Raw genomic sequence first — 24,480 nt, 5'->3', positions numbered from 1 at the left:
TACACACTACCGCTAAGCGACATGTGCGGCCGCTTAGCGGATGTTGCAGAAATTCTACTTCTGCATAATCGGCTTAGCTAGCAACTACCAGCAAAGTCCAACGATTTCCGCAAGGAATTGTGCTAAGCTCATCAGGGTCACGCTTAATGACACCATAAAATTTAGAAAATTTCACTAAGTATAGGCGCTTAGCGAGCCAGGCTCGCTTAGCCCAATGGTTGTTGCAACGAAATGCGCTTAGCTCAGGTACGCTCGGCTTAACGTGCAGCTTTTAGCAAAAAAATTGACTAAGTTACCTGGGCTTACTGAATCAGCCTCGCTTAGCCGTAGGTATCTTAACAGGATGATGAGTGTTCATCCTCAAAAGATGAACTCGCTTAGCATGGTAGGGGTGCTTAGCGAGTTCATCTAGAAACGCATATATTCAATGAAAATTGATGAACTCGCTTAGCGAGTTCATCGCGTTTTCTAGAAAAAATGCAGAAAACACAATTCGTTTTCTTCCAATTTTTTAAACATCTAAAAGGAATATCAAACATGCAAACCATCCCAAATAATCTATACAGTACAAACATATATAAAGTCCTAATCTTTAACTACTTCTAAAAACATTCAAACCCTAAGAATCTAAAGCTAAATCTAAGGTTTTCTAACCTAAGGTTTAAAAGAATAAAAGCAAGAAAAGGGATGGGGAACTTACTTGGATTGTTGTTAGAGAGAAGATGCGTGAAGATGCAGAAGAAAGCAAGAATGGACAAAGTTGGGTGTGAGAGAGAATGCAGGCAATGTTCAGTAAATTTTAGGCAAATGTGAGTGTAACTGATGTTACACTGACTTAAGAAAATTTTGACCTTCTCGCTTAGGTTACGGCAGCGCTAAGCAAGCCAGAGAGACGTTTGGTTCCTCAAAGACGCTCACTTAGCGGATCTGCGCGCTTAGCCCAAGTTTGAAATTCAAAATCAATTTTTTTTCACACGTAGCTGGGCTTAGCGCATAGAAGCGGCGCTTGGTGATTTCTGCCGGTCAAAAATGTAGATGAAAATGCCTTTGGTGTTTTGATGATGATCATGATGAAGAAAAGCAAATGATGCAAATGATTCAAGAATACAAGCCACAACATCAAGATGATCACTAGTACATTAGGAAGGAAATTCCTAATTGATATAGCAAAAGCTTTGGCCAAGTAATGCATGTTAAAAAGTGTTTTTCAAGAGATTTACTCTTTGGTAATCGATTACCAGAGGATGTAATCGATTACCAGTGGCCAAAAATGCTTTACAACAGCTACTAAATATTTGAATTCAAATTTTAAACTGTGTAATCGATTACACCATATTGGTAATCGATTACCAGCAGTTAATAAACATTTTAATTCAAATATTAAAGCCTGTAATCGATTACACAACTATTGTAATCGATTACCAGAGGAGATTTTCAGAAAATAACTTTCAAGAGTCACATCTATTCAAATGGTTTGTGAATGGCCATCAAAGGTCTATTTATATGTGACTTGGAAACACGAATTGGAAGAGAGTTTTTGATTGCCCAAAAAGTTTTATCCTCTCAAAAGATTAAGAGAGTTTTTCTAAATTGAAATGTCTTATCCTCTCAAAGAATTCCTTGGTCAAACACTTGCATATTCAAAGAAGGAATTGTGATTGATCTTCATTGTACAATCTGTCTCTTTTAAGAGAGATTTCTTCTTCTTTTCTTTTTACTTCTGGAAAAGGGTTAAGAGACTGAGGGTCTCTTGTTGTAAAGGATTCCTGAACACAAGGGAAGGGTTGTCCCTGTGTGATTCAGACTTTGTAAAAGGATTTTACAAAGAGAGTGGAAAATCTCAAGTGGGTTGCTTGAGGACTGGACGTAGGCACAGGAAGTGACCGAACCAGTATAAATCAAGTTTGCATTTCTCTCTTCCCTTAAACTTCTTTTATTTATTGATATTTATCTTTTTCCTTTAAAGAAGTTTATTCTGAATTATCTTTTGAGTAATTCATGTTAAGGGTGCATTGTTAATCTAAAAAGAGAGAGCGAAATTTTAAATTGGGGAATAGTTCTTGTTATCTTAATTCAACCCCCCCTTCTTAAGATAACTGAGGCCATTTGTCTAACAAAAAAACTTGCAACTCTCACTAAGCCTGGCTCCATCCCAGCTTAGCTAAAATGATGCATCTTGAGTACAGAGGAGCATGCACTTAGCGGAAAATGGATCACTTAGCACTGACATTGCCGCAAGGATTTGGGCTTAGTTGGCATGAGTGGCGCTTAGCTCGATGAAACCCAATTTAGGCCACAAAGAATTGAGCTTAGCTGCCATGAGTGACGCTTAGCCAAAATCAAATCGAATTGAAATCGGCTTAGCTTAGCCTTGGCCAACTTAGCGGACCAAATCAGCCTAAGCTGCAAGGTTTGAGCGCTTAGCACTAGAGACTCTCGGCTTAGCGCATGATCAAAGATGCACTTAGCGTGAGGCTTGCGCTTAACAAAAGGACTGTTTTTCAGAAGAAAAAAAATTCTAAGTTATTTTTCAGTCCCTTTCTCATGAAATTGAAACCCTTATATCTTCATTCAAAAACATGCTGATATACTCCAATGTACTGATTATAAAGCAAGTTCCACATGATACAATGCATGAAAAACAAAGATAACAAAAATTAAAACCGGGTTGCCTCCCAGGAAGTGTTTCTTTAATGTCATTAGCTTGACGCTTTTACCTCAATGGGTGATATCACATTTTGGTTTTTACCTCTAGAACCTCCTTACCCACTTCCATTACCTGTAAGCAAACATTTTTTTCCGGAGCAGGCTTGTCTTCGACAAACAAATCAAAATCAATTTTCTGATCTTCAAAGCCCAGCTCCAGCTTCTTTCTCCCCATATCAACTATGCAGCTCGCAGTTAACATGAATGGCCTTCCCAATATTACAGGAATGTCAGTATCTTCATAGATATCCATTACCACAAAGTCTGCTAGGAAGATAAAATGTTTCACTCTGACCTGCACATCTTCAATTACTCCATATGGTTTGGTAATGGAGCAGTCAACAAGTTGTAAAGTCATCTTAGTGGGCATGATCTCCAACTCTCCCAACCTTTTGTACATGGAGAGTGGCATTAAATTAATACTGGCTCCCAAGTCAATAAGAGACTTTCCCACAATGACTTCTCCTATTGATCAAGGAATAGTTACACTCCCAGGGTCTTTATGCTTGGGTGGAAGGATCTTTTGAATCACAACACTATAATTTCCTTCCACAACAATGTTTTCCTGGTGAATATACTTGTATTTCCTTGTCAACATATCCTTTAAGAACTTGGAGTAGAGTGGCATCTACTGTAAAGCTTCTCCGAAGGGCATGGTTATTTCCAGTTTCCTGAAAATATCTAAGAATCTCGCCAAATGGCGGTCCTTCTTCTTCTTGGAAGGTACCATAGGATATGGTACTTCCGCACCTTCATTCACAACTTTTTCTCTTTTCTTCTCTCTAGCCTGTTCACTTCTACTCCTTTCTTCATTCTTATTTTTTTCATCTTTTTCAATTTTTTCATTTTCTTTTTCTTTTTCTCCTTCTTTTTCTTTTTCTTGGTCATTAAATTATTTTTTCTTGACCATTATGTGTTTTTCTTTTTCCTGATTACTTTCACCTATCATATCATCTTTCTTTTCATCAATACCTTTCTTTTCAGTCGCTTTCTTCTTGGACACTACACTATCCTCATCCTCCGCCTCCACAAACCTCTTACTCCTTGTCATCACAGCTTTGCATTCCTCCTTAGGATTGTTTTTTGTACTCGCCACAAAACTGTTGGATGACTTGTCAGCTATCTGCTTGGCCAGTTGTCCCACCTAGACCTCAAGGTTTTTCAGTGTTGACTCGGTGCTTTTATGATTTGACATTGTTACCTGCATAAACTGAGTCAAAGTCTCCTCTAGCTTAGTAGTCCTCTGAAAGATGTTAAGCCCTTGTTGGATTTGCCTGTTCGAAGGTCCACTAAACTAGCCCTCATGATAATACAATAAACTAGCCCTGTCCTATCAAGTTCTAAGAATCATACCAGTTTCCACTATTGAATGATCCTAACCACACATGCATCTATGTGATCAAGGAAAAAGAATGCTAGAATGAAGTTCTGATAGCACAGTGAACACACAAAACATCATTAAATAGATATACAGGTATTTACATCAAGTACCTACAAGGAAAAACCAATAGAGGATTTAGCTCTCCATAACTGGGAAACTTCCTTTACAACAAAGAGAAGAGAAAAATGAAGGATTGAAGAAATACAAGCGGTGAGGATGACCCTTCGCTCAGCGAACATGGACAGCTCATCCTTCTTCCAAATTCTTCCTCGTGCTAAACCAAAGGAGTGTTGCGTTTAGTGGATGGCTCGCTAAGCCAGCAGATTGGCTTAGCGAGAGGATGAAAATCAACACTTCACAAACTTTCCTCATTAACCTGAAATTGAGAGGAAATGATTATTAAACACACAAAATGGAAGTACTAAGTATTTATTACCTATCTTTAACAAAAAGTAATTACAACACTACAAAATAACCATAAATTGGAGGAGTTTGATACAATTTACACAGGTTTTATACACAAAAGTTAGTCATATTCATCGACTAACAGTAGCCAAGGTGCCTTATTGCGAGGATGGGGTTATAATTAATACAACCCCTCGTCCCCATCAAAGGGACATTTGGAAATCCTCCACACGAGAACAGAATCCCCCTTCCTCCTTCCTTCCAACGAGGGAACCAATATACGGGCACCCCTTCTATACTAGCTAAGAGTTGGTCCCAATTTTCTTCTTTCTTTCCGGCGCATGAGCGATGACTCTGTAGTGGTAAAGGGTGTCTCCCATCTTGGCGGAAAAGGTGTGAAACCAATCCATACATAGAGGGCTGGTGTGCAGCAGATGATTCTTGCGCTACTCTTTTCACACCTTCAGTCGAACGTGTCGTACATATCGGCCAAGAGGGCGACAACCGGACTTTCCTTGCTGTTGTGAAAGCCGAGGAAAGCGTCAATTGCCGCTAGGTCCACTAACCCGTCCATGTTTGGAAAAAGGACAACTTTGAAGATTAACAATGCTAGGATATCAATGAAAGGAGGCCACTTGCTTTGATTAGCCAAGCCCTTCGGTTTTTCTTCCAAACACCTCCTAGGTATGCCAACCACTCCATTATTGCTTTGTTTTACTCGGTCTAATTCTCGTGCCAAGATTCTGACTATTTCGGCGATCCTAGACATGGAGGGATAGAATCCAGAGAACATATAAGGCTTCCTTCCCCCCAAAGGGCATCCAAGGATTGCTTCGAATTCTTCTATAGTTGGCACTAGCTGGAAATCCTCAAACGTGAAGCACCTCGAGGGCTGGTCATAATACTGGGTGAGGGAGGCAATCGCCTTTACAGAGACTTCTATCATATCCAAGTCCCAGATCTTACTATAAGCTTTGCAGATAGCTTGCCACTAAAGCTGCCCCATCAATTGCCCTAATTCTTGTAAACTCTTGACCTCTAAACTCTTGACCTTGACTTGGTAGAACCTTTTCTTGAGCTGAGGCGTTTGGTTGGATTCCATGTTTGCTAGAAATAAAAGTCCGGTTTGAATCAATACCTCAACATGTATGAATGCATGAAGGGATGCTAATGTGGTGCATGATGCAAAGGCGTTTAGCGAACACGAGAGCCCGGAACATCGTCTCTTCTTACTTGAAACATTTGAGGGCAGAGTTACCCCCCCCCATGTGTGTGCAGTTAAGAAGGTGACACAAATCTTTCAGCTTCTCATGACTATGGATGAAATTAACGTGCATAGTGATAGCATGATGCAGACGCGAACACACAAAAATGTGATAGGGGTACACACAAAGCATGGCAATACATGACATTTAGGTGGTATGCATGGCAGAGTATACAAAAAACATGTAGCGTGTTTGCTTCGTGCCCCTATTTTAGGTACCTAAATGGGAGGGTCTAAGAGGTTTTTTATGTGATAACTCCCAAGGCAGTCATATCTCCTTAAATGGTTTCTAGAGATATCATTCCCTTGATATCAACATTGTGGTGGTAGGGACTACCAGCGATAATATATCATTGAAGAGAAAAACTCTAGATGAGGTCTCACTATCATCAAGCGAGTCGAAGACCCAGCTTGACAACAGATCCACCTCCACTTCCTATGTTCCCATGGACCCGGGTATAGGGTCCTTTTTCCAACCCACTGTGTGTGCAAAAGGTGTTTGTGTTTGTGTGCATCAAATGAATAAATGTCTATTTCATGCACATTGTTAGTCGATGAATACGACTAACTTTTGTGTAAGAAATTTGTGTAAATTGTATCTAACTCCTCCCATTTATGGTCTTTTTGTAGTTTTGTAATTACTTTTTGTTAAATATAGGTAATAAGTACTTTGTATCCCCATTTTGTGTATTTAATGATCATCCCTTTTCAATTTCAGGCTAAATAGGCAAGTTTGTGAGAATGCTGATTTTGAGCTGCTCGCTAAGCCAATCTGCCGGCTTAGCAAGCCATCCACTAAGCGCAACACTCCTGTGGCTGAGCGTAAGGAAGAATTTGGAAGAAGGATGAGCTGTACATGCATGCTATGAGAGGTTCCATCTCGCTAAGTGCACCGCTTGCATCCTCCAGCTAAGCAAGAAGACACGCGCTAAGCCAAAATTCACTTATGCGCGCTACGTGCGCGAGCACCAACAAGACTACCTATTGAAGGCCTGAGATCAGAAATGGAAGGAGCTCTTGGAGCTTCTGTGTTTTTAGAGATTTCTAGAGAGAGAGAGGCCCAAGTAATTGAGTTTTTTGAGAGCTTTTGCTGTGGAAAGACCAGAAGAGAGCTAAGCTTGAAGAAGAAGCTATCTTGAAAGCATTGGATGAGATTTTGAGTGATTGTGAGGTTTCTAGAGGTGGAGGAGACATCCCCACTACTTGTATTTCTTCAATCTTTCACTTTCTATTCTCTTTGTTGTAAAAGACGCTTCCCTGCTATGGAGAGCTAAATCCTCAGTTGATTCTTCCTAGTGAACTCGCTATACGTGGCGTGCCGGCTTAGTGAGTTCATGCAAACTCAGAAATTAAAAACTGAAATTTAAAGGCTCACTAAGCCGTAGTACAATGGATTAGCGAGTTCATACAAACATGCAGAAATTTAAACAAAAATGATGAACTCGCTTAGTGGGATAGGGACCACTTAGTGTGTTCATTAGAAAACTCAGAAATTCAACCAAAATGGATGAACTCGCTTAGTGGGCATGGCACGCTTAGCGAGTGCATCGAATTTCCAGAAAATTAGGGCTTCAAAGCCTCAACTCCCTAGCCACTTTTCAGGCATAGGAAGCATGAGGCTCAGCCCTGCAAACAACCTACATTATACACCAAACTATAGTCCTAATTACATGCTAACTAAACAAGTAACTACACGGCAACAACAACATCAACAACACAAAATCACAAACACAACTTATAGGTCTTCTACCCTAGGGCTTAGAAAATTAAAATGACAATAAAATAAGGAAACTTACTTGGATTGTTGAGATTGAAGTGAAGTGAAGGCAAGAAGCAGAGAAAGAATGAAAGCATAGTGCAAGATCACACCAATGATTGCGAATGAGGTGTGAGGGAAGTTATTAAATGATGAAAAGGTAACTACCTAAGGCAGTTATGTTTTATTTTTGGCAGTTTTGATCTGCTCGATAAGTGCGAGTGAATCACTAAGCAAGAACTTTGTGACGTTTGAATTTTCAGAATTTAAACTCATGCGCTTAGCGGGACTGACTCGCTTAGCCCAATTCGAAAATTAGGAAACCCAAGAGGTTTTTGGGATTAGCACACATGAGGTGCGCTTAGCGAGTTATGCAGCTCTGATTGATCTGCAACTTCCACTAAGCGGGAAGACATGGCTCGCTTAGCGGATTAAATGCCTCTTGATGTAGTAGTGGGGTCGCGCATAGCGAGATATTTTCACTTAGCGTTATTGCCATTCTAGAGAGGGTTTTGGCTTAGCGGGATGGCCCGCTTAGCCTAATTACCATGAAAGTCTAGGCAGAGAGCCTTTTATGCTTAGCGCACAGGCGCGCTTAGCGAGAGACTATGTCTTCCAAAATATTGATTGAAAAAAAAACACAAAAATCTAAGTGTAAATCACTTAATCCATGTTGTCTTAGAGTCATGTTTAGTCATAGTAATTTTCACATTATGTTCTAAGTTTGTGTTGAATTTTTATTTTGTTGATTGAATTCTAGATACATTTGTTCATGTATTCTTGTCATTCTTAGCCTATCTTTTGAATTTTGAGTCTAATTCATGCATGTTATTAAGTTCATAACATGTTATATATCAATTCCTAGAAGTAGTCTTGTTGAACTCTTTTTTTTTTCTTTTCTAAGTTTCCTACATGATGCCTATGATGAAGTTGAGTTGTGGATGGATTTGTGAATTAAAATAAGTCTTAAGCTCTCTTGAATTGTGTTATTCAAGATAATTGAGCATAAGAAAACACAAATTGTAACTATCCAAGCCTTAAGCAACATAAACACTACTCTTGAATTCTAGGTTGAAATCGCTGGTGCTGGCAACTTGAACACACGAACGTGTATAAATTACTGGGAACTGGTCACTACGAATTTTGAGCTAAAAGTTTTACTTAATTTTCTAGACATTTGGAAAAAAATTATAAAAAAAGAACCAAGTGATTTGGATAAAAGGAAAAAAATACTAAAAATCATACAAGTTAGCAGAAAAATCAGTGTCCAGAAAAAAAAGTGAAAGGGAAGTGTGCTTGTTGTTTTGCCTCAAAATTTGTTCTATAATTGGTGGCTATTTTATCCCAATCTTAGTTCTGAAATTTCAATTGAAAATTAGTGTGAAAACAAGTGCCAAAACTAGAGGTTTCTTGAGTCTTTTGTTTTGTTTTTTTTTTTTACTCTACTCTAGAGCCATTCTAAGTTTCTCTTTGAGTCCTAGCTTGCTTTTATGTGCATTTCATTGCTTTAATTGTTGATTCATCCTGTCTTTTTAAAACTCTATTGGTTTAGCTTTCATCTTATTTTTGGTCTTTGGTTATTGCTTGTCTCTTTGTTTCCTTGTTTTTGAGTTGCCATATAGGGAATTGGAAAGGAGGATTGGTGTCATCCCTTGAAGAATTTGAGTCAAGAAGCAAGGGGTCAACCACCTTAAGAGCTATTGGAATAAGAAGCACTCCAAATTGAGTGAAACACAAAAGAGAGAATAGCCACCAAAATTGAGGACATTTTTTTTGTAATTTTGTAATTGGCAATTTTCTTTGCTTTCAAACTTTGTAACAAAAAGGCCTTTCATTGGAAGTAAGTTGGGAGCCTCCAATAGGTCACCCTACTTTCATTTGTGTGTAATAATTTTAGGCAATTTTTCCTTAGGATAGTGAGTGTTTTGTTCAGAACCTTGAATGTGGTCATCCAAACACTCTTAGGATCTTGCACTTTAATTTCTTGTTTACTTTCATAGCATATTTCATTTACCTTCCCTTGTCAAACAGCCTAGATAGCTTGCCTTTCACGAGTTAGTTTTTACCTTATCCTTCACACCTCTTTTAGTGTTTATTTTGGCTAGTTTCAACCATAGTTTCTTTTACCTTTTTTTTTCAAACCCCCAACAAGAAAGAACCATAACTTAGGAACCAACATGAGTCTTCATTCTTCATCTAGTGTTAATGGTGAGGGTTCTACTCCTAAGGATCCCTTGTATAAGATATTAGATGAGTTGAGATCCCTTAAGTTGTGGAAAGAAAAACAAGAGAGAAAAGAAAAAGGTAAAAAAAGAGTGGAAGAAATAACTCAAGATGAAAGAAAGAAAATAAGAGAGGAAGAAAGAAGAAAAATAATGGAAGAAATGAAAAGAGAAAAACATGCCTCCCATAGTAGTCATGACTCTTGCAAGAGTTTAAGTGAAGAACTTAGCGACCATTATAAAGGGCGCCATAGTTCACATACTAGGGACCTAGATGAGCTAGTCCAACTTTGTATAAGAGTGGAGCAACAACTTAAAAGACAGCCTTCTTCAAAATCTTATGGCTCTCACTCTTATCCGAGGAAGGACCAAGCCCATGGCATTTTGGGGGTTGCACCTTCAAAATCCAAGGAAGATAAGGGTAAGACCATAGAGAAATACACCCCTAAGACTAGTTCCCAAGAATGATTCTATTGTCTTGGGAGAGGTCACATTGCCTCTCAATGCCCCACAAAGAAAACCATGATCATGAGGGGTCAAGACATTTATAGTAGTCAAGAGGAGACTACTTCTTGCCCTTCCTCTAGTGAAAGTGAAGATGATGTAAGGGGTGAAGAGTCTAGTGAGGAAGTCTACCCCCATGAAGAAGGTGACCTCTTAATGGTTAGAAGGCTCCTTGGAGGTCAATCTTGTGATCTATCTCAATCCCAAAGAGAGAACATCTTTCATAAAAGATGCAAAATTTTAGATAAAACTTGTTCTATCATTGTGGATAGTGGATCTTGTTGCAATTGTTGTAGCACAAGATTAGTTTCCAAGTTGAACCTCACTATCATTCCCCACCCAAAACCTTATAAACTTCAATGGCTTAATGAGCAAGGGGAAATGATAGTTAACCAACAAGTGAAGGTACCTTTCTCTATTAGGATATATAAGGATGAAGTTAATTGTGATATAGTTCCCATGGAGGCAGGACATATTCTTTTAGGAAGGCCATGGCAATTTGATAGGAAGATCATTTACAATGGCCTAACTAATGAAATTACCCTCACCCATCTTGGCACTAAATTTGTGTTGCATCTTCAAACACCTTCATAGGTGGCCAAAGATCAACTAACTATGAAAGATAAGAGGGATGAGGAAGAAAAACTACAAAAACAAAAGAAAAAGAAGGATAGTAAGGCCTTGTCTTCAAAGGCCAAGGGGAAGGAAAAGGAGGAAAAGGATTCCTCCAAGAAGATTGTTAAGAAGGAAAATCATTTTGCAACAAAAGGTGATATTAAAAGAGCACTCCTTCTTAAATAATCTTTCTACCTTCTCCTATCAAGTGAAACATCCCTTAGCACCGCCATACCTCTTGAGCTTGAGGTTATTCCTCAAGTAAATGAGTTGTTGGATGAGGGTTTGGTTCACAAGAGCTTAAATCCTTGTGCTTTGTTGGTGCCTAAAATAGGCATTATTAGACACCAAATCCCTATGATAGGTGGTATGATGAATGTGTTGAGTGGTGCAACACTCTTTTGTAAAATCACTCATGCACCCAACATCTTCATGATTTGTGATCTTAGGGACTCATTAGGTAGGTTTTTTCTTATTTTTTGTTTCAATGCAAACCTATTTGCTCATGTGGGACACCTTAGGTTTGTCATAATTTTTTGTAGGAATAATCAACATGAAAATAAAGAAAAAGGTATGTTTTATTCCATTACTTTCCCTAACTTTTTAAATAGTGATCAAGGGCTTCCCATGGACCCTAAGAGAATAAAGGTCATTCCTGAGTGGCCTACTTTACCAAGTATAAGGGAAATTTGGGGCTTCAATATCTTAACAAACTTTTACAAAAGGTTTGTCCCATATTTTTCTATACTTGTAGCACCACCCATTGAGTTGGTGAGGAACTATATTCTCTCATGGGAAGATGGCCAGGTAAGGGGTCTCCAGTCCTTACTGTACTCTAACATACCCAACATCACTAATACATATGTTTTTATTCTTTTTACAGGTGTTGAGGAAAGAATCCATGAGTTTCAAGAACCTCTGGATTTGAGGTCAAATCCTTTTCAAGGGGGAGGGAATGATGCAATCCTACCCCCCAAGGGCATTGGATAGAAGACTCCAAGAAGATTGGATCAAAGATGAAAGAGAAGGCCCTAGGGTTCTCATGAGCCTTAGGGTAGATTTCGGGCCCATGGGATAAGTATAAGCCCACTTATCTTTGTACATATTAGATTAAGGTTTCATTAATGTTGGGCCTTGTATTTAGGGCTCCATAATGTAGGTAAGGTACCCTAGAAATGTAGGATTTTCAAGTAGATTAGTTTTTTGTATTATGGGTAGTTTTGTAATTTCACATGCATTTAGTGAATATTTGATTTGTGTGTTGAGAAATAAATTGAATTGAATAGGGAGAAGCGCAATCCAATTAAATTTTAGAGGGGGAGGTGAGCATTTGCTTGCTACACCCCATTGCCACATCATATAGTCACACTTTGTGCATGTCCTTCATGCTTTACATGCCTCATGACACCCACACTTAGTGGAGAATCTTGGACTTGATCTTGGATTAGTGGGCTGAACCATATCTGAAATTCACTAATCATAATTAGTGAAAATTTGGCTCCAAAATTTGGCTCCACAAATTCAATTTCAAATTCAAGTGAAATTTGAATAGAAATTCAAATTTCTCTCCAATTTTGTGTGACACTTAGGCTATAAATAAAGGCTATGTGTATGCATTTTTCAAACTTTGATCATTTGAAAATTAAACTTCAGATTTCAGAGCTCTTTTAGAGCATAAAATTTCGTGCTCTTCTCTTCCTCTCCCTTCATTCATCTCCTTCTTCCTCCAAGCTCTTATCCATGGCCTCCTATGGTGGTGAGCTTCTTCTAGACTCATCTTCTCCTTGAAGTGGCATATCCTCTCTCTCTTCCTTCTCCATTCTTTTGTCATTCATCTTCCAAGAAGCAAAGGAATCCATTGATGAAGAATATCCTAGGCCTACAAGCTCCAATGGAGCTTACATCAGTTGTCACTGTGGATATATTTTCCCTTCTTGGTCAACAAATCTTTGAGAAACTTGGAGTAGAATGGCATGTGTTGCAAGGCTTCTCCAAACGGAATAGTGATCTCCAATTTTTTGAAGATATCAAGGAAATGAGCAAAGTGTCGCTCCTTGTCCTTCTTAGATGGCACCAAGGGATATGGTGCTTCTCTTCCTGGATTAGATACACCTTCTTTCTTCTTCTCTCTTGCTAGCTCACTCTTGGTCTTTTTCTCTTCCTCACTATCTCTCTTTTTTTCATTTTTTTTCTTCCTCATCTTCATTTAGTTTTCTTTCCTCCATCTGATCTCCCTCATTTTCTTTTTCTCCCTCAGCTCCTAACTAATTCTCCTCATTGGTCCTACTCTCATTCTCCACAACCTTGCATTCTTCATAAGGATTTTTCTCTGTCTTAGCTCCAAAACCTCCAGAAGAATTCTCAGCTATTTGCTTGGCTAGCTGCCCCACTTAGATCTCCAGGTTCTTGATGGCTGACTCGGTGCTCTTATGATTAGACATTGAAACCTGCATAAACTGAGCCAAAGTTTCTTCCAACTTGGTGGTCCTTTTATACAAGTTAGGTCCTTGATCTTTGTTGAATTGATTCCTTGAATGTGACCTCCATCCTTGCCCTTGATTTTGATAGAAATTTCCTCCTTGCTGGTAACCTAAAAAGCCGCCTAAATGAAATCCCTGCCTATTTTGATTCCCTATGTAATTTACCTCTTTAGCAGAATCATCTTGGGGTATCCAACAGCCAGATTCATGAGCTCCTCGACAAATACTATAGCCTCCAACTTGCATAACAGCTGAATGAGAGGGTTGAGCCGCTTGTAACTATGCTAGCAACTTACTGAGTGTCTCAGTGAGTGATTCAAGCTACTTAGGAGATGAAAATTTTAAATCAACCCATAATCACATTGTACAAGATGAATATTCGATTGATTAGGAGACGAAAATTTTAAATCAAAAGAATTGGTCACTTATTCATAATCAACAACAAATATTCCAAATGAATCCTAGAAACGAAAACATAATCACATTGTACACACATATGGAGATGTCAACAATCACTTGATTGTGACAGAAACATCAATAATCCAATTGTTTGATGTAGGCTCATAACACAAAGAATGAATTATGCTCAAGCTTGCAAGTGTAATCGAGTTACTTGACTTCAGTGTGCAACAGAAGAAAATGGGTTGTACTAGAACTGAAAGGTACACTCAAAGGAGTATTCCTTATGATATATATATATATATATATATATATATATATATATATATAATGTCCATCAAACTATAAGGCATTAACATTTCTACGAACAAGGAATCGTAAACATCCATACAACAAACATACATAGACTTATAGGCTCCTACCACAAGCATATAACGTACATACAAGAAATAAGAATTGAGCTGTCATTAATAGTGCATTACTAAATCGCAAGCTTCAACAATTACATTCATGACTACACACAAAATAAAGGGAGTTAAGTAGTCATGCGTTTACACATCAAGAAAGACACACTCATCCAAGGCATATATATACGGTTCAAAAGATTTTCACAACACTAATCCACACATCAATAGAGAAATAAGCTTATTAACAACATACATGAAGGAAGATAAGGGCTCATTAAGGCATTATTCATCAATATCAAGACTACCTCCATCACCAAACAACTTGCCATAATGTCCAACTGCACTTCACAAATTATAAAGATGGCCAGTCTCATAACTCATGACTCAATAGTGGATTTATGGTATAGCAGACATTAATGATGCAAGACACATGAAAGCATTATTAGTAAGTCTCATTTGCTCATGTAGACGAAAATACAAATAATAATTCAAGCATGCTCCATAAAAGTATTCATAAGTAACCACACAGAGTGCACACCAGAATATGGTAAGCACATAACACACTGGCCGAAAGGTTCAACCTGCTCGGATACCACTAAATGTGACGCCTTCTGTGGCGTCCCTAAATTAATGACTGGTTTAATAGTAATAATTTAAATAAAAAAAACCATGGTAATTTTTTTTTTCTTTTCCCTTTTCATATCTTTCTCTTTTTCACAATAACTAGGTGTAGAAGGAAAATCCTCACTATAAAGTCCTGAATGGCCAGTTCACAACTCTATTCGGAGTCAGTTCTTTCTTACCGTTCATAATTCTCTAAATTATTTTGCTGTTTCAAAAGGAAAAATATACCAGCCATTACTTTAGGTCGTCATGTGAAAATAAAAGGATAAAATACAGTCGATAAACTCTTTTACAAATAAAGTTGCTAATGCTTTCTTTTCAAATAACAAGATTGATCATAAATACATTCATCATTTTAAAGCTGTCCAAAATATGGGAGTTTTACAAAATATATAGTGTCATCCAGAGCCAAGGTGTCCACAGTGGTGGCTTCAGCCACATGTATACAATCATCAAATTCCTATACATCACGTCTACCCATACAAAAACAAAAGAGTAAACCTAACAGTCAGTCCTAGATACACCCACCCTCAAAAAGTATACAAAACTAATCCATGGAACCGTCCACTATGATGAAGAGCCTCCACTGGTCGCCATTTCTCTCGGGCCACTATCCTCCGTAGAGTCTGCCTCAGATGCCGACATGACTTCCTCAGGAGAATCCACCTCAGGGAGTGGGTCCTCATCACCCTCTAGAAAATCAAGAGCATCCCTAGCAGGCTCGAGAGGTAGCTCCTCAAGATCCTCCTCAGGGTCTTCCTCGGACGACGTCACCTCGATCACTTGGACTGGCTCCACTAGATGATATGGTGTAGGCGTGGGTAGTATCCACTCCTCCGTTGGAGTTGTCGGTTGTTGCCACTCCATAACCGACTCCACCTTGTTCAGATCCACTGCAACCCCGTCCTTAGAAATCACATGCCCCAAGAACTGCACTTTCTCCAACCAAAATTCGCATTTCGACAATTTGGCGAACAACTTCCTATCCCTCAGGATATGCAACACAATCCTCAAGTGCTTCTCATGCTCCTCCTTATTCCTCGAATACACTAGGATATCATCAATAAACACAACCACAAACTGGTCCAAGTAATCATGGAATATACGATTCATATAGTCCATGAAGATGGCAGGAGCCTTAGTCACTCCAAATGGCATGACTAAATACTCATAGTGCCCATACCGAGTCCGAAACGCAGTCTTTGGGATATCTTCCTTCTTAACTCGAATTTGATGATACCCCGATCGCAAATCAATCTTTGAAAATACCGTTGCTCCCCTCAATTGGTCAATCAAATCATCTATCCTTGGTAGAGGATATTTGTTCTTGATAGTGACCTTGTTTAACTGCCGGTAGTCTACACACATCCTCATACTTCCATCCTTCTTTTTAACCAACAAGACCGGTGCTCCCCACGGTGATGCGCTCGGGCGAACAAATTGTTTGCTCAAAAGATCCTGCACTTGTGCCTTCACCTCTGCTAGTTCTATCGGAGACATTCTATAAGGCGCGATCGACACTGGATTCGCCCCAGGCACCAAGTCAATAATGAATTCCACTTCTCTCTCAGGTGGCAATTCACAAATGTCGTCAGGAAAAAACTTCTGGAAATTCCGACACCACCGGTATACTACTAACTTCAGCGTCCTCTTCCACATTCATGGAGAACAACACCATGTAAGTTCGAACATCCTCCGTTCCTTCGTGGGTCGCATCCCTTTTCAATGGTTCATTTGGAACTACATCTCCACCAAACACTAGCATCTTCTCCTTGCAGTCTAGGAAGATATGATTAGTAGATAAGCAATCCATCCCCAAGATCACATCTAGATGAGCTAAAGTTAGGCAGATCAAATCCGCCATAAAAGATCGACCCTCAACAATTATAGGACACTTCAAACACACCCGAGAGGTGGTTACAGGCCCGCTAGTCGGAGTAGACACCACCATGTCATATGGCAACTCCGTCGCACATAACCCCAACCTCTCTACACATGCATGAGATATGAAAGAATGCGTGGCACCTGAATCATAAAGTACATCTAGTAGTTTATCAGCAATCAAACACTTACCCCGTATCAAATCGTCGAAGGCAGCCGCTTCTGAACCACTCATAGCAAATACCCGGGAGGGTACTTTTGGTCTTCCACCACTAGTGTTGTTGTTGCTAACATTACCGCTCCTTGTGGAATTAGTGGGTCCACGATTGACGGTGTTGGAATTGGCGGTCACCGTCGGTCTCCCGGTCACCCTACATTCTCGAGCATAATGGCCCACCTTGCCACACACATAACAACGGTTCTCCTGTGTCTGCTGGAGCTGTGGGCAATTCCTCTTAAGGTGCGGTCCCCCACACTAAAAGCACTGTACCCCAGTCCCCCTTGACTGGCTCATGTTGGAGGTAGCCATAGGTTGCTTCCCCTTGTTGCTAGCATACGGCTTCATCCTCTTGTTACTATTCCCCCTAAAAGGATGGTTTCTCTGAGGTCCTCCAACGCCTCTAGCTTGCCTCTCCTTCATCTTATCCTCAAAAATCCTGCACTTTGTCACCAGCTGGTTAAAGTCCGTGATCTGCATATAACTAACCGCTTGTTGGATCTCCAACCGAAGCCTATTCTCAAACTGAGCACATAAATCTTCCTCATTCCGAGCATCTTGGTATTGAGGCCAATACTGCAGAAGCTCATTAAACTTAGCCGTGTACTCCCCAACAGACATGCTTCCTTGCTTCAAATCCAGAAATTCCCTCGCCTTCCGCTTCCTGAGATCTCGCGGGAAGTAGTTCTCCAAGAATTTGTCCTTGAAGGCATTCCAAGGAATTACGCCTCCAGGTGCAACAAATGAAGGCTTCACGAATTTCCACCAATTCTCGACCTCCCCTTGGAGCATAAATGTCACATAAAGGACCTTATGCTCCTCAAGGCAACCCATCGCCTCGAAAATCTTCTCCGTCTCAGCTAACCACAACCTAGCACCTTCCGGATCATAGTCTCCACTGAACTTTGGCGGGTGGTTCTTACGGAAAGCCATGAGTCCCCGGTACTCCGCCGGCTCCACATCACGTTCCTGCACTAGAGTTTCCAGCACAGCTGTGATGCGGTCGAGGACATCACGGTTCTGATCCCTACCACGTCCTGCCATACTTAACCTGTAGGGAAGCTATTAGTACCCAAGAAATCCTAATGAGAGAGAGTACCACACAGGCTATGACAGTTATAACAACATCCTTCTCTTTATACATACTTATACACACAACAACCCTATGAATCAGTCACACATCCATGCTCAAGACAAGAAGGCAGAAATACACATAATGTGTGACTTAACGTCACTCCCCGAAACCTACTTCCAAGTTTCAGAGATACACAACATTCACACAGCAAGACCATAACAGGTTCACTAGAATCCAACTTTTGCTCTGATACCACCAATTGTGGCGTGCCTAAATTAATGACTGGTTTAATAGTAATAATTTAAATAACAAAAACCATGGTAAATTTTTTTTTTCTTCTTTTCCCTTTTCATATCTTTCTCTTTTTCACAATAACTAGGTGTAGAAGGAAAATCCTCACTATAAAGTCCTGAATCGCCAGTTCACAACTCTATTCGGAATCAGTTCTTTCTTACCGTTCATAATTCTCTAAATTATTTTGCTGTTTCAAAAGGAAAAATATACCAGCCATTACTTTAGGTCGTCACGTGAAAATAAAAGGATAAAATACAGTCGATAAACTCTTTTACAAATAAAGTTGATAATGCTTTCTTTTCAAATAACAAGATTGATCATAAATACATTCATCATTTTAAAGCTGTCCAAAATATGGGAGTTTTACAAAATATATAGTGTCATCCAGAGCCAAGGTGTCCACAGTGGTGGCTTCAGCCACATGTATACAATCATCAAATTCCTATACATCAGGTCTACCCATACAAAAACAAAAGAGTAAACCTAACAGTCAGTCCTAGATACACCCACCCGCAAAAAGTATACAAAACTAATCCATGGAACCGTCCACTATGATGAAGAGCCTCCACTAGTCGCCATCTCTCTCGGGCCACTATCCTCCGTAGAGTCTGCCTCAGATGCCGACATGACTTCCTCGGGAGAATCCACCTCAGGGAGTGGGTCCTCATCACCCTCTAGAAAATCAAGAGCATCCCCAGCAGGCTCGAGATGTAGCTCCTCAAGATCCTCCTCAGGGTCTTCCTCGGACGACGTCACCTCGATCACTTGGACTGGCTCCACTAGACGATATGGTGTAGGCGTGGGTAGTATCCACTCCACCGTGCGCTGAAGCGTCCGTGCAGGTTCATCTGGATGCACCAAAGAAGTAGCCGTGAATCGAATGGTGCCCCGAAATCGGCACCTCGTGTTGCCTTCGAGGGTCTCCCAAGCTCCCTCTAGGCACTCCATCTCCACTCGATCATGGATTAGCTGTGCCGCCATCACGATCTACAAGAAGGAAAAGAAAGGGGTAGACTCTTTCACAAGAATCTAACTATGCCGCAACACAATGCGTCTCATAACCACTGCATGCAATTAAAAGGGGTATCTTAAGGCTTTTCATCTCTGGTAATCGATTACACAGACTTGGTAATCGATTACCAGAGGCTAAACTCGAATTACACAGCCTCAGAACATGAAAACCTAAAAAAGGCACTATGTAATCGATTACACCTACCTGGTAATTGATTACCAGTGACCCATTCCTCTGTGTAATCGATTACACAGACTGGTAATCGATTACCAGAGGCCTCCACAGCCTGCTGACTTCATTTCTAAGTCTGGTAATCGATTACCAGAAGCCCTCATAGCTTCCTGACCTCGTTTTCCAGCCTGGTAATCGATTACACCCCTTGGTAATCGATTACCAGAGATCATCTTAGTCTCCTGTCTTCATTTTTAAGCCGTGTAATCGATTACCCACCCTTGGTAATCGATTACCAGAGGCCATAACCCACATGTCAATCAAAGTTCACAGCTGGCCAGCCACCACAAGCCTCCTTGCTTTGTGGTCTTTGTTCCTTTTATCTGTTGACTGCCAGGAGCTCGCCTATTTAGGTACATCACAGGTTCTCACTGACTGACTATGCCCGGGTTGGGTCGGGATTGGTCAAGCTTGGTTTTGGGCAATAGCACCCCACCTGACGTCCCCAAGGTCTCCTGACCCCCGCGACATATCTCCAGGTACCACTTTGTGGTCAACGAATAAAAGCAGGAAGTCTCACCCTTCAACACTTCCTCATCTCAAGCTTGTAGGATTATGGGGTACCCATCACATGTGGTACTAGGTGGCGGTTAGGCGATGGTGCGCAACAAGTTTTCCACATCCACAAAGCGCGCATAAACCCACCATCCCCTGTTGCCCACCTCCAACTAAGCTCACGTACTCCCACGTAGCCCATATCCTCGTTTCTCTCAACACCGGGTCCCCATCAATCCTCCCAAGCTTTCCCAACATCCAAGTAATACAACATTCCAACAGCACAAACCATCATAGCCAAGAAAACATAGCGAAGGCAGAAAACTCTGCCCAAAACACAAACCAAAATCACAGCTTTTCTCACTTAAAGACCCCAGTAACAATTCCTTCGTTCCAATTCGTTAACCGTTGGATTGACTCCAAAATATTACTGGAAGTCTCTAGTACTTAAGCCTACATTGTGACCGTTGGGATCTACTAGCAAACATCCAGAACTCATTCCGTACTACTCTTTCCACAGCCCACCACACACAAGCATTTTTCTGCACAAAGCCAAAATTCTGCTGCACCCATTTGACAGCAAAATTCTGCATAAGTGCAGATTTCGAAAATCACACTTCCTCTCATCCAATCTTGCCCAAATCAAATCCTACAAGTCCCAAATCATGTATCAATCATGTCTAAACCAAAGTCAAGCTTTAACGCACAGCAACACAGAATCTAGGTGTCCAACACCCCTCAATTCAATGGGTTTTCTAGGTTTGAAAAGTGAAATTGAGAATGAGGTGAATTTGGAGCAAACTCTCACCTCACACAAGTCTATAACATCAATCTAAACTTGCTCAAACTGGATTTACACCTAAAATCTCACCGAATCAAAATTTGACTCCTCAACACCCAATTTTTGCCCTAAAAATGGCTCTTTGTTCACTTTGGTCATTTGTTTTCTCTCTAGCACAGCCTAACCTTTCTCACATGTTCTAAATGGCATTTCAAGCTAGGGTTAACTCATTTTCAACCTCCATTTACCACAGAATCCAGATTTAGCCTTTCAACTCTCAAAGCCTCACTCTTTTTTTCCACTCATAACACCATATTCTCACTTTCTAACCCTAGGTTAACTCTACCTTTCATCTTTAACAGTTTCCATAAGCAATTTCAGCACATAAACATCACAAGCATCATCATAAAAACCCTAAAACTGAATGGGTATGTTTAACTCATCCAAACATGGCAAGTTCAACATGCTTTCAACAAGTTTCTTCACAAATAATCATCATAAAGCAGAAACCTAGCAAGACTACCCATCATATCTCCCAAAACCCCATACCCACAAAAATCAAGAGAGAAAAAAGTCCACCCAAACCTGAAATTTCGAAGTCCCACACGTAGAGACGCGCTTCACGACTGCGAAAATGCCCTCCTTTCGCGATTTGGAGCAGAAATGGGCACCAAAGGTTGAAGCTTTGTTGGGCAACAATGGTGGAGGAAGAAATGGGATCAACATAGGCTTAAAGGAGCACTCAAACCAGGTGTATTTACCCCCAAGGCCTACACTCCAAAGAGTCCATCAAGGCCTCTCCCTCCTGATTCAGGTCCAACCCAGAAAACATTTTAGCACACAAACTCTATCTATGAACTGTACAAAACACACGACTCCTCAATTGTTCTCAAAATAGTTTGATCTCATCGCGCTTGTGATTAAACTCGTCGAATCCCCAAAGTGGTTCCCATCAATATACTCGTCACCCTTAAAAGGTCTTAGCATTAACTCGTCGCCCTTAAAGGGTCTTATAGTCGTGTGATTGTACAATTCATAGTTCATAACTCAATGCACACAACATCTCAATGCACATATATATTACAAGTCAATACATACTCAATTTATCACATACATTCAGTCTCAATCACAATGGTACAATCCAAATTTAACACGTTATCACACCTCATGAATCATATACACTTTACCTATGAACTATGCAATACAGACGACTCTTCAATTGTTTTCAAAATAATTTTATCTTGTCCCGCTTGTGATCAAACTCGTCGGGTTCGCATAGTGGATCCCATCACAATACTCATCGCGCTAAAACTCGTCGCCCTTAAAGGGTCTTACAATTGTGTGATTTAATAGTTCATAGCTCACAACTCAATACACACATCTCAGTACACATGTATTTCACCATTCATCAGAGGTTCAATTTATCACATACTCACAATTTAAATCATCATTTCATAATCTCAATATAACAATTTATACAAAAGGTTTATCACAACATAGGGAGTTGCTTTTTCTATTGGTCTTTTTTTATGCTTTTTTGGTTTTGTGCTTCCCTTCGTCCCTTTGGTGTTGGTTTTCCATTGTTGAGAGAGGTAGCGGTTTGGTGGAGGTGAAAGTGTTACTGGTCGGTGATTGTTGTGGTTGTTCGTTCGATTTAGTCGGAGGTACACATTTTCCTGGTTTTTTTGGCTGATTTGTGATCCAATAGATTTATCACATACGGATGAACTTGATCTGTATGATTTATACGGATGAAGTTCATCCGTAAGTACATATTTCATTTAAAAAACCCATGCGGATGAAGTTCATTCGTATAAAGCATACAGATGAATTTCATCTGTATGGGTCTTTTAGTTTTTTTTTATAATTTCTTAAAATTTAATTTTTTTTAATAAGGATGAAAAGACAATTATTGCTGATATGAACAAGTCAATGGTGAAATCAAGAAACATTCTGCTAACGTTGAAGGAGCACAATGCCAATAGTTGTACAACAATCAAAGAAATATACACGATTTCATTGACAACATTGTGGATGTCAAAGGTGACGGTAACTGTGGATATCAGTCGATTGCCGCTTTATTAGGTATGGGTGAAGATTCTTGGTCGTTGGTTTGCAACCATTTCCTTAAAGAACTTGCCAAATGGTCAGATGACTATATCAAGCTCTTCGGTGGCACAGACAGATTCAAGGAATTAAGGATGTCCCTACTTGTTGATGAGTTATCCAAGGTATCTAATTTAGGTTTTGGTTTTTAAGAAGTAACTTTAAATAACTTTGATGTGTATATTTGTTTGATTCAGGTTACTGTGGATAAGTGGATGGATATAACAGAGATGGGATATGTCATTACATCAAGGTATAATGTAATCCTTGTATCATTGTCCGGACAACAAAGCATGATGTTTTTTCCTCTTAGAAGTCAACCACCAACAGATTCTTCTATGCATCGCATAATATGTATCGGTCACGTCTATGGCAATCATTTTGTTCAGGTACATTGAAGATAGATAGTCTTATTTTTAAATTTATGCAAGCATTTGTGTTCATTTGACTTAATATTGTTTGTGCATGTACAACAAGTTTATTTAAAAGATCGTTGTCCTTTATCGCCTCTAGCATTGTTATGGTCTAGGAATTGTCATCCTCAAGCAAAGCAGTGGCCGACTTCATATATTAGTAGAATGCAGCAGTACAGAAGCTTCATGATGTTGAAAACAAACTATGTTGACATAAATGAAGACTGGACATGCAACAATGGCCTTTATTTTGTTTCTTGTGCTTTGACCAACATTTGAATTTTGTTACAATACTGACCTTCAGCATATATATGTCTTCTTATATAACTTTTTTACCTACTTTGTGGCTTATTTCTAGTCTCCAACGTTAGATTATATGTATCTGAATTGTGTTATGTATTAATTCCTTATGCATTTATTTACCAAGGAAGTGGTACATATATGATGTACGTGGTAGGAAGGATTGGGAACAACTTCACAATTTAAGTGCAAATTTGTTAAATAGGTGTCCATAAATTATGGTAGCCTTTGTTAAATAGGTTTCTTCTTTAAAATTTGTGACCTTCTGTAGCATGTTTTTAAAATATCTATAAGGTTTATTTAGTGCATAATACAATAGTAAAAATAAATACACTTATTTTTAGTTTTTTTTATTAAATGTTAATGGTTAATATTGTTAATTTTAAGATATAATCTGGTTTTCATGACAAGATATTAAAAAACTTATTTTGTGAACGTTAACCCTAATATTTAGACAAATAAACATGGCATGAAAATTATAAACCTAATAAGTTAACATTTACAAAATGTTTGGGAAAACCCCAATGTTTTCAACTACAACAAAATTATAAGCATCATCCAAATAGGAAAATCTAAAAAGGATGATACCCTTAGCGATCCTGACATAAACATTGTCATCTGTTGTGACACCCTTATCTAAAAAGGAAAATCTATGGTTGATTCGTGCACCGCCTTCGTCACCTGACATAAACATTGTCATCTGTTGTGACACCCTTAGCGATCCTTATGCAGTCTTCCATGACCTCATGTATCTTTGTGCCTGCAGTGACTATCTTTAGGTTGAGCAGACACTCCAACCTTTCTACGATCACATGGCAAACATCCTATCACATTAAAAAAATACACATATACAATTACAGTAACTGAAATAAATGACATTTAATAAAACATTAAAGCAAGTCATCTTACCAC

Source organism: Glycine max, chromosome 11 (genome assembly GCF_000004515.6).
Source record: "Glycine max cultivar Williams 82 chromosome 11, Glycine_max_v4.0, whole genome shotgun sequence".
NCBI classification, from domain to species: domain Eukaryota; kingdom Viridiplantae; phylum Streptophyta; class Magnoliopsida; order Fabales; family Fabaceae; genus Glycine; species Glycine max.
This window is presented reverse-complemented; position numbering follows the sequence as displayed.